The sequence below is a fragment of the Dipodomys merriami genome, unplaced genomic scaffold (assembly GCF_024711535.1).
Source record: "Dipodomys merriami isolate MVZ:Mamm:240054 unplaced genomic scaffold, mDipMer1.0.p SCAF_151, whole genome shotgun sequence".
Taxonomy (NCBI): Eukaryota; Metazoa; Chordata; class Mammalia; order Rodentia; family Heteromyidae; genus Dipodomys; species Dipodomys merriami.
Window position 1 is genome coordinate 1,385,212 of NW_027202838.1, and position 11,344 is coordinate 1,396,555.

At 41.8% G+C, this 11,344-nt stretch overlaps 1 non-coding gene across 1 annotated transcript; it reads right to left on the bottom strand.

Moving 5' to 3' along the window:
- Nucleotides 1–11,007: 11,007 nt before the first annotated feature.
- On the bottom strand, nucleotides 11,008–11,114 carry LOC138827207 (U6 spliceosomal RNA). The gene has a single exon (XR_011372009.1). It is a non-coding gene; the product is annotated as a U6 spliceosomal RNA (small nuclear RNA).
- Between the last annotated feature and the right edge of the window lie 230 nt (nucleotides 11,115–11,344).

Here is an 11,344-nt window from a genome sequence, read left to right on the forward strand (position 1 = left end):
GACTGGGTGCTGGTGTCTCACACCTGTCATTTTAGCTACTCAGGAGGCTGAGATCTGAAGGTAGAAGTGGGTTCAAAATCACCCCCAGCAGGAAAGTCCATGAGACTTTGATCTCCAAGGAACCAGGGGAAAAAGGATGTGTGGCTACCCATGAACAAAAAACTTTAGGGATCACCTCCAGGCCCCAAGTTCAACCCCAGGACCAGCACAAACTAAAAAGAACCAAGTTGTTGAAATAGTCTGATGGGGCCTCAGGAGTCATGGGGGGGACTGGTGGTCAATTTTCTTGTCCCAGAGATTATATCTCTTACCTCTTCAGGCATTAGTAATGGTCCTGTTTGGAAGATGCTGGGCCTCCCTGCTAAAATGAGGCCAGCTTTACCAGAGTTCTTCCCAGCACCATGCCTCAGACCAGACAGTCTGGCCTAAAAGCAAAGTAGGTCTGGGAGCATGAGAGAGGGGCGCTGAACTCGGTGTTCTACCCAGACACCTCGCATATGCGTCTCTAACCTCCAGCTCCTATGGAGTCTGGCTGGTTCCCTGCAAGTGGAAAAAGAATAGGGGAAATGAAGTAACGGTGGGGAGGGATAGTGTCAATTGCTTGGCTAGGGCATGCCCATGGGCAGCTGAGTGGCCACCGTGATTCATGGACACACCACCTGGCTTCCTGGGAACAGCTCCATTCCATCCCCACACATCTCCAGTTGTCTTCCTTGGGCTACTCTACTGAGGGGACAGTGCTGTCAGCTGTCAGTTTGGTACCACAGACCATGCCCAACAGCCATGCTAAGGACATGCAGTCAGCTAGACTGACTCACCCTGTGTCTATCCCAGAATCACATGCCTGGCCACATGGAGTTGGCCACAGGATGCTCAACTTCTACACCTGGGTCTACTTCCCATTCACTCCTCTGGAACTTCACAGACCAGGAACACATAGGGCCTGTCCCACAGACACTTGTGACTTCAGTGGTAACCTCCCAAGCCCCTTCACTGCCCACTGGGTATGAGATTTAAGGCAATGAGTAAGTAGGGCCAGACCCCTCATGCCTACTGTATGAGGGACAATTTACAATTGAATACCTGGAAGAAATTTCATACTTAGTCATCTGGAGATGGGTACTGCTATGAATGGGATTTTGTATCTGGGAGGCAGTGGCTCATGCCTGTAATCCTAGATAGTTGGGAGGCTGAGATGTAAGGATCATGGTTTGAAACCAGACTGGGCAAGACAATCTGTGGGACTCATCTCTAATTAACCACCAGAAAGCTTGAAGTGTAGCTGTGGTTCAAGTGGTAGAGGGCTACCCTTGAATGAAGAAGCTGAATGAAGGCAGTCCTAAGTTCAAGCTCTTGTACCAACACAAAACGAAAAACAAGGTGGGGGATAAGGCAGGGGATGGGGATTGAGAGATGGAGCAAATAATCATCAAGATTTAAATAAACTTGTTATCAAAAAGGAGAAAGACATTAGGAAAGAAAGTACCAAGAACAAGAATGAAGAATGACATACCATCATTGCATATCCCACAAACAATACCAATAGCTCCAAACATTAAACACTGTGGGAATATGTCTAGAGAAATACAGCTTATAAAAACTGACTTCAGAAATTGCAGAACATCTAAATGGGACTTTGATTACTAAATGCATGGTATCCTCTTAAAAACAGAACAACTGTGGCCCACATTTGATTTCTTGATGAAGTCTATCAAATATCTAGGAAATGAAACATGTAAAGATGAATTTGAAAGCTACTTTGGTTAGTGGTTATGTGATATTTGGGCTTGAAGAGATGGACATATTGATGAACACAGACAGGACAGCCAGGCCAGTGCCTCTAACCCAGCATCTTAGCTCTTCAGGATTGGGATTGGAGAGTTAGGAATACCATTCAGAGTCAGTCTGGACAGGAAAGTTCATGAGACTCTTACCTCCAATGAACTACCAAAAGGCCTGAAGTGAAGTTGTGGCTCCATGGTAGAGCACTGGCCTTCAGAAGAAAGGGAAAGGACAGTGCTCTGAGTTCAAGCTCCTGCAGTGGCACAAAACAAAACAGAAAGCAGATTAAAAACCCAGCTCCTGAGTAGCTAGGATTAAGTGCACCAAGCTAGGAAATTGACTAGGATTTGAGCCAGAGTTCAAAGGTTAAGTGCAGCAAATCCATCTGCCCAGCCTCTTGGCCTCTATGATTATATAACCTTCTGTCTTGCAGGGTCCTGACAGGTCAAATGATCAAAAGCTTAATATGCATCCTGAGCATTATATGATAAGAAGTTACTTGTATTTTAAATGTTATTAGAGTTCTTAAGCACATAGAAGCATAAAAGAGACATCATTGACCAACCCTGGGTTCAAATGAAGTTTTTAGGATCAATCCCCTAGCTGTGTTAGCAGAAAGAACTCTTCAATGTAACAGTTTATTTGAAGAATAGAGAAGTTTCACAAAGGCAGGATAGGTGCAGAGATCTAGGTCTGCAAGATTAGAGGGCAGAATTTACAAATTCAAAACAGAAGCCAGCTGTAAAAGCAAATTAATTGGTTACAAGGACAGCCAGCATTGGCAGGAGATGGAAATGTTTGTTATAGAGTTGCACCAGAGTCAGGCTTTTTCTCAGCCTGTTCAAATAATCACTTTAATTAAAATGCCTCTCTCAGGTTCAGGGAAAGCCTCAGGTTATCATTAGGTTAACAGTGGTGACTTAGTTCACTGGAGCAGAAGCCTAGAAAGGCCTGGCTCTCTGGCCTTTGGGATTTGGTGTTTTACTGTGAGACAGATTTGAAGGCCCATCTTCTAATGGGGCAAGTACATGTTCCTTCCTTGATTCTCCAAATCATTGGAATTGGTGGGAGGGAGCCAGGTGAACATTCTCAATGCAATTCCCCACTCCAAGTAGAGGAGCAGGGCCCTTTCTCTGATGTCTCCATGTATTTAAATTAGAATCCTGGCTCTGCCTTCTTGGCTCTGGTACCTTAGGCTTAGAGGTTGTGTGAAGGTGATGCTGGCAGCCAGCCACACTGCCCAAGGCCTCAGCACTGGGAAGTGATCCTTTCTTTCCTCCTGAGGTCCATGACCCATTTTATATGTACTTTCTCTAAGTTTCCAAGATGAATGACAATTTTAACGCTACCTCTAGAATAAATTTATGTATTAAAGAAATAATTTATCAGTATTCACTCTAGTTCATGCAAAGATATTCTTACATATAATATGTAAACAAGCACTGTCTAGAACATTTTAGGCAACAGTTGAACACTGGGCTACATTTTTATAGGATTTTACTTTACCATTAATTCGTATATATATTTTACATATATATATTTTTACATATATTTAAAGCATGTTCAAAGTCTTCATTGTATCCTACATATGTATAATCAATTTCCCTTATATTTTTCTGTCTTCTGAGGTATATCTTTTTTTTTTTTTTTTTTTTTGTTGGTCGTGGGGCTTGAACTCTGGGCCTGGGCGCTGTCCCTCAGCTCTTCAGCTCAAGGCGAGCGCTCTACCACTTGAGCTACAGCGCCACTTCCGGTTTTCTGGTGGTTTATTGGAGATAGGAGTCTCACGGTCTCTCCTGCCCGGGCTGGCTTTGAACCGCGATCCTCAGATCTCAGCCTCCTGAGTAGCTAGGATTACAGGCGTGAGCCACCAGCGCCCGGCTGAGGTATATCTTTTTAACATTTATTTTTAACTGTATTATAAAGGCGATGTACATGGTTACAGTTTCATAAAGGGTTATAGTTACCTAAATCAGGTCATGAGTCCATTTCTTTTTGGAAAGTATTACCCTTTACTATCTCCCAATTTTTCCTGTCATCCCTTCCTGTCTTTTTTTTTTTTTTTTTGGTCAGGCATGGGGCTTGAACTCTGGGTCTGGGTGCTGTTCCTGAGCTCTTCAGCTCAGCGCACTACCACTTGAGCGCAACTTCTAGTTTTCTGGTGGTTTACTGGAGATAAGATTCTCATGGACTTTCCTGCCCAAGCTGGTGTTGAACTGCTATCCTCAGATTTCAGCCTCCTGAGTAGCTAGGATGACAGGCATAAGCCACCAGCACCTGCCAAGGCCTGTCTTTTGAGCAAAAATTTTCCACATTACTTACCTGCAGGAGTTTATTATACAGTATGTATTTTTTGAGGTTGTATAAAATGTGGAATTTGAATAAAGGCTTTAGCACATTATTTACATTGCTATGTTTTTTTATCCACTATGAATTCTATTAAATCAAGGTTGAATAACTATTCAGGGCATTGTCCTTTGCATGTGTAGGGCTTCTTTCCCACAGGAACTGTGTTGAGGTGAAGAGTGTTTGTACTGAGATTAAAAAAAAAAGCTTTAACATATATGTATTTGGAGGGCAGCTCCAGGATGAATTTTGGCTTATGTTCTCTAATGCTTCCTTACTTAGAAAAGGCTTTGCAGTTGCAGGCTTTCCCTCTAGTATGAGTTTGATGTTGTACAGGAAGGTTTGAAGGATGCTTCAAGGCTTTGCCTCAGTCTTAATATGTTTAGAGTTTCTCACCAGTATGAGTTTTCTGTTGTCTGTCATTTTACACCTTCCTACAGGGCTTTTCCAGACGATTTACACTGATAAGCCTTTTCTTGGGGATAGGAAATTGATGGATAAAAATGTGAGGGTGGATGAAGTATGTTCTGCATTTGTTAATTTTGAAAACATTCTCTGGAAAAATGAATGCTGATTTACACCAGGACATCACCAGGACAAAAAAGTCTAGATGGTCAATGTGGCCTGATGTGTTCACATGAAACCTGGAAAGCAGCGGACAACAGCAGTCAGTCAAATGTAGCAGAAGAGGAAGGAAAGAAGTTCAGCCCTGAGAACAGTTTGCTATGTTTTGACAAACTAGTCATCATATGTACAAGGACAGGAGAGGCCTTTAGATCCACGGGTAGCCCCAAGCGTCAAGCCAGCAAAGAAAGAGGAACTTTGTGACACATCTCCCATTCACCCACAGGGAAATAGGTTAGAGACCAACTTGACTGATCTTGGATTCTGCCCTCAGGCTTCAAATATGCTGTTTGAATATTATCACTGGGCTTAATGAATACCATATTAGCTACATACACCCCTGACTAGATTTTTGCCCAGGGAAATCATGTAGTATGTCTGACCAACATAGACTATGAGATAATATGTCTGCACTGTTTTGAGTCTCTTAAGTTTGTGGTCATTCATAACAGCATCAGTAAAAAACTAATACAGTCTCAAATTCCCTACAGAATGGAATGATGTCCATCTTAACTCCTGGCCAGAACACACTCACAAATAGAAATAGCCCCTGTTCTGGATACAAGGGGAGGTCCTTCACTCAACTGAATTCTCAATAAAAGGCAAACAGATTGATATGATCTGAAGAGAAACCAGAATGTCAAGGGAATTTTTAGATACTTAAATATTTAGGCTTATAATGGACAGCATTCAAATCTTTGTGTGTGTGTGTGTGTGTGTGTGTGTGTGTGTGTGTGTGTGTGTGTGTGTGTGTGTGTGTGTGTGTGTGTGTGTGTGTGTGTGTGTGTTTGAGTTCTGGGGCTTGTACTCAGGGTCTAGGTGCTTTGAATTCTTTGCTCAGTGCTAATGCTCTATCACCTGAGACACAGCTACATTTCTGGCTTATTTGAGGGTGATTCATTGGAAATGAGAGTCTCAAAGGCTTTCCTGCACAGGCTGGCCTCGAACCACGATCCTCAGGTATCAGTCTCTTGAGTAGCTGGGATTACAGGTATGAGCCACTCTTTCCAGCTTCAAATCATTTTTAATGAAGTATTTAACTTTTCCTAACTCAAGGCCTGTTTATTATTCAAGTAATAATGTTTTCCTGACTGGCCAGGTTCTATTCTGAACACAAAAATAATTCTTTCAGGTCTACCAAAGGATTATATCTTTAAATTCTAGCACTATAATTTAATTCCCCCCATCCCCTAAAAAAGTAAAGTTGGAGAGAAAGAGTGTTCTTTGCTGAAAAATGTTTACAAATTATCACTAAAACCATGTTCTGCCAGGACTTAATCAGCCAACATTTTTTTTTAATATTATTTTATTTTATTTGAGAACATACTGTACAGAGGGGCTACAATTACATGGGCAGGATAATGCATACATTTCTTACCAAGCATTGCAGCCTCCTCCTTTGTTTACCCTTCACCTCCCTTCCCAGCCTCCCCCCTCCCCCACCCAATTATACCCCCCCCCCCCCGACATTGTAAAGCTGGTTTTGACATGACATTTTGTACTTCTCATTGTTGCAACAGGTCCACCTGAATCCTTAAACGACTTGTTTGCCCCCATCTCCTCCACATGTTATACTGACATCAAATATAGTGAAAGCGGGGGTTACACTGTGGGGGAGGGACATACAAAGCAACAAAGAAATAATCTTATAAATGCGTTAGAAACATATGCATGAAAGAAACGAAAACATTAAAATACATATTTAAGGGTTCATTTTCCTAACATCACATTATCTGACCTTTTCTGCTTGACTCATACCTATACTAGATATTGCAAATAAGGGAAACCATGGGACCTATGCTTCTTTGGGCCTGGCTTACTTCACTTAATATAATTTTTTCCAAGCCTTTCCATTTCCTAACAAATGGGGCAATGTCATTCTTTCTGATGGAGGCATAGAATTCCATTGTGTATATATACCACATTTTCTTGATCCATTCATCTACTGAGGGGCATCTGGGTTGGTTCCATATCTTAGCTATGGTAAATAATGCTGCAATAAACATAGTTGTGCTGGTAGCTTTAGTGTGGTCTTGTTTGTATACATTTGGGTAAATGCCCAATCAGCCAACATTTTATACTTCATTCTCAACAAATACGTGGAACTGATGATAGTATTGTGGCTTGCTACCAGACCAAGTAGAAAAAAGTTAATGAGACTTGTGTATTATCAAAGAACAAGCTAGGCATGGTGGAAAACACCTCTCACAGGCTACATGGGAGGGGTAGGTAGGATCATGGACCCAAGTCAGTCCAGGCAAAAAGCACAATACCATGTCTGAAAAGGATATGGGAATGGAGAAAGCTAATGGGCTAGAAGGAAAGGAAAAAGGGCTTAAAACATGGGTGAAGTGGTAGTGTACTAGCCTAGCAAGCATGAGCCCTGAGTTCAAACCCTACTACTACCAAAGAACAAAAAGGGCACAAAAAATCCAGCTGAGCACCAGTGGCTCATGCCTGTCATCCTAGCTATTCAGGAGGCTGAGATCTGAGGATCGTGGTTTGAAGCCAGCCTAGGCAGATCATTCCATGAGACTCTTTTTTTTTCTTTTTGCTTATGTGGTGCTGGGGAATCGAACCCAGGGCCTCATGCATGCAAGGCAAGCGCTCTACCACTGAGCCACCTTCCCAGCCCTCCATGAGACTCTTATCTCCAACAAACTACTCAAAAAAAAAAGATGGAAATGGCACTATCGTTCAAGTGGTAGAGTGTTCATCTTGAGCAAAAGAAGCTCAGAAACAGGAAGTGGCGCTGTAGCTCAAGTGGTAGAGCGCTCGCCTTGAGCTGAAGAGCTGAGGGACAGCGCTCAGGCCCAGAGTTCAAGCCCCATGACCGACAAAAAAAATTAAAAAAAAAAAAGAAGCTCAGAAACAGCATCCAGGCCCTGAGTTCAAGCCACAGGACCAGAAAAAAAAAAAAAGAAATCCACATGACATATCTTACTTCATAAAACAAGTTTCAGAACACAAGTAGATCATATCCAAGATGACTTGGTCATTATCTATGCTACTGATAGAGGTATGTAAGGTTCAAAGTAAAATTAAATGAGAAGAAGGGCTCTGTTCCTGTACCAACTATCTAGTAAAGGGATCAAAACCCAATTAACTACTAACTGGGCAAAAATTCCACCAAGTTCAGACAAGGAGATGCAATATTGACTCCAAGGTCTGGGCTAAGTTCTAGCAACAGGTCTAGAATTGTTACTCCAATTCAATTTCATACAATTCATAAGGGAGAAAAACCATAGCCATGTAAATAATGGGGTAATGCCTTTATTTGAATTTCACATGTTATTCAACATCAGAGACTTCATACAGTACAATAAGCACATATATAGATTAATATATATTACATTTAGTATTATACATATGTATTATATATATGTTGCATATCTATCACACATATATTATTGAACATATACCAAAGTAAAATAATAAATAATTTCTTCCTCTTTAACTAATTTGCTTGATTTTTTTGTCTGTTATGGGGCTTGAACTCAGGGCCTGAGCACTGTCTCTGAGCTCTTTTGCTCAAGGCTAGTGCTCTACCACTTTAAGCTACAGCACCACTTCTAGATTTGGAGTGGTTCTTTGGAGATAAGAATCTCACGGGATGGTGCTGGGAAGGTGGCTCAGTGGTAGAGTGTTTGCCTTGCATGCATGAGGCCCTGGGTTTGATTCTTCAGCACCACATAAGCAGAAAAAGCTGGAAGTGGAGCTGAGGCTCAAGTGGTAGAGCACTGGTCTACAGCTGAAGAGATGGGGACAGTGCCCAGGCACAGAGTTCAGGCCCCACAACCGACAAAAAAAAAAAAAAAAAGAATCTCATGGGGACCTTTCTACTCCAGCTGGCTTCAAACCTTGATCCTCAGATCTCAGCCTCCTGAATACTAGGATTATAGGCATACACCACAGGCGCCTGACTGCTTGATAATTTTGCTTATAAGGATTACTTCCAAAGTCTGGTATATAAAAAGAAATTTAAAAAATTGCAGCATGCCTGCAATCCTAGCTATTCAGGAAGATAAGATCCAGAGGATTATGGTTCAGAGCCAGTGAATGCAGAAAAGTCCACAAGATTCCATCTCTAAAATAAGCTACATAAAATAAGCTGATTGGAGACATGACTCAAGGGGTAAAGTAATAGTCAAGCAAATAAGCTGATCAAACATAAGGCTGAGTCCAAACCTTTGTACCATTAAATTTTTAAAATGGCTATTATATGCCTTTACTGCAGTATATCTTATATTACATCTTAGGTTGTATCACATTTGCCCAGACCAACCTAACAGCTATAAATCTTTTGAGAAGGCAACTTATTAACTGAAGAAAGAATATTTCTTTTTAAAAAGGTGTATAGTTCAGTATTTAAGGGATTCCTTGCCTTAAACCTAGTTTTCTGCTGACCTTAAAAGAAAGGGAAAAAGGCTTTATGTTTCCAATAATGCAATTATATTCTTTCCCCCACCATACCGAGTCTTGCTCAGCTTTCTCACCCAAAGCTAGTGCTCTACCCCTGAGCTACAGCTCTAATTTCTCTAGTTTTTGCAATAGCCAAGTTATTACTCTCTGACACCATCCATGCTGACACAAAAGATCCAAATGGCAAACCAGAATGACAGCAGAGGATATTCAGAACAACCAATGGACACCTGTCCTGTCAGTGGTCAATGGGCAGAGCAATTTGATAAGACAGAATAGGTAGTTGGAGTAAGGCAGTGTAAAGGAAATATCACTGACTCTGGGCCAGCAGTCTTCTGAGGTTAGCTAAGCCCTGGCTGAGCTCTGTAACCTGATTGTGTGACCAAGGACAGCTTTGTGACTATCTTCAATAATGACCAACAGCATGGACCGACCTCACAGAGCATCAAGAAGACAGCCTTCAGGCTATACTCTTTTTGAGTCTCAAAGTGGCTTTTTTGCCCCAGGGGGTTAACTGAGAAGCTGCTCTGCACACACCTTTCATCTAAATCTTGACAAGGATTAGAAAAAAAAAAAACAGAAACATGAAGATGCTTCTATCATGTTCTGTATACTTAAGGCTGGAGACACAAATGACATGTAATTATTAGATGACAGGCAAAAGGAGTGATACAAACAGAGTGAAGATCACTCCAGCTTTCAGTCCTCCTGTCTTGAGACAGTAACTGCGCTGCAAATCAATATTAAGAGACAGAATTGACAAGTCATACAGACATTTGCTCCCAATTCCTATGACAGTCATTTCTTACTTTTGGCTTGAAACCTGTTACAAAAGCAAAAGATGAGGAATGAAAACCCTTCTCAGAGAAAGTAGCTGTAAAGAACATTGGGTAGTTTATTCAAACCATTGGGATGATACTGGTAAAAGCATTCAGATTTTCAAGATTATAAAAGAAGACAAAAAAGCCAGGTGCCAGTGGCTCCTGCCTATAATCTTAGTTCCTTAGGAGGCTGAGAAGTAAAGATTCCAGGTTCAAATCCACCTGGAGTAGGAAAGTCTCTGACACTCTTACTTTCCAATGAATCACAGAAAAAGCTAGAATTGGGGCTGTGGCTCAGGTGGTAGAATACTAGCCTTGAGCAAAAGGCGCTCAGGGACAGTGCCCAGGCCCAGTGTTTAAGTCCCAGGACCAATAAAAAAGGCAATAACTCCATGTCTTTGTGTATATGCAGATGTATTTCTATTGGTGAAGCTCCTGAGTAGCTATGAGGAAAGGCACTAAGCTAGGAAATGTACTTTCAATCTAATTATTTTATGCCACAAAGAATGCTTTCAAGACAGTGGTGTTACAGGGCTCCCTTACTGTTTCGAGTTTAGCTGTGAAGGGTTTCTCTGTACCCCAGGTTGTAGGAAGAAGGCTGACTCATTGTTTGAACAGCAGGCAAAAAGCCCACTTGGTTACAACTTTGCAACAAACATTTCCATCCCCACCAATGGTTGAGGATAAGTGTGGGTGGCCACTGAAGGCCAGGAGATTACATGCCTGTTTGTACTCCAAGCTATCTTTTTACCCAGTCCTCTATTTTGACAGGAATCCTTCAATTCTGCTTCATCCTGTGGTAGGCCAATTTCCATGGATTTATCCTGCCTTTGTGAGAACTATGTTCCAATGTTCCAATGAACTGCTAAATTTAATTCAAGAGTGCTTCTGCTAACACAACTAGAGAACTGAACCTAATAAACTATTTCATGGGCTCAATGAGGCCTCTTCAAGGATTCTGTAGCCTTGGAAAATCTAAGCACATTTCGTTTCTTTCTTTTTCCTGCTCAGTAAAAATATGGACCACTTCATGAATTTGCGTGAAATTCTTGAGCAGGGGCCATGTCAATCTTCTCTGTATCAGTCCAGTTTTAGTATATGTGCTGCTGAAGCAAGCACTTTTTTTTTTTTTTTTTGGTCAGTCGTGGGGCTTGAACTCTGGGCTTGGGCGCTGACCCTGCGCTCTTCAGCCCAAGGCGAGCACTCTACCACTTGAGCTACAGCGCCACTTCCAGTTTTCTAGTGGTTAATTGGAGATAAGAGTCTCACAGACTTTTCTGCCCGGGCTGGCTTTGAACCATGAGCCTCAGATTTCAGCCTCCTGAGTAGCTAGGATTACAGGTGTGAGC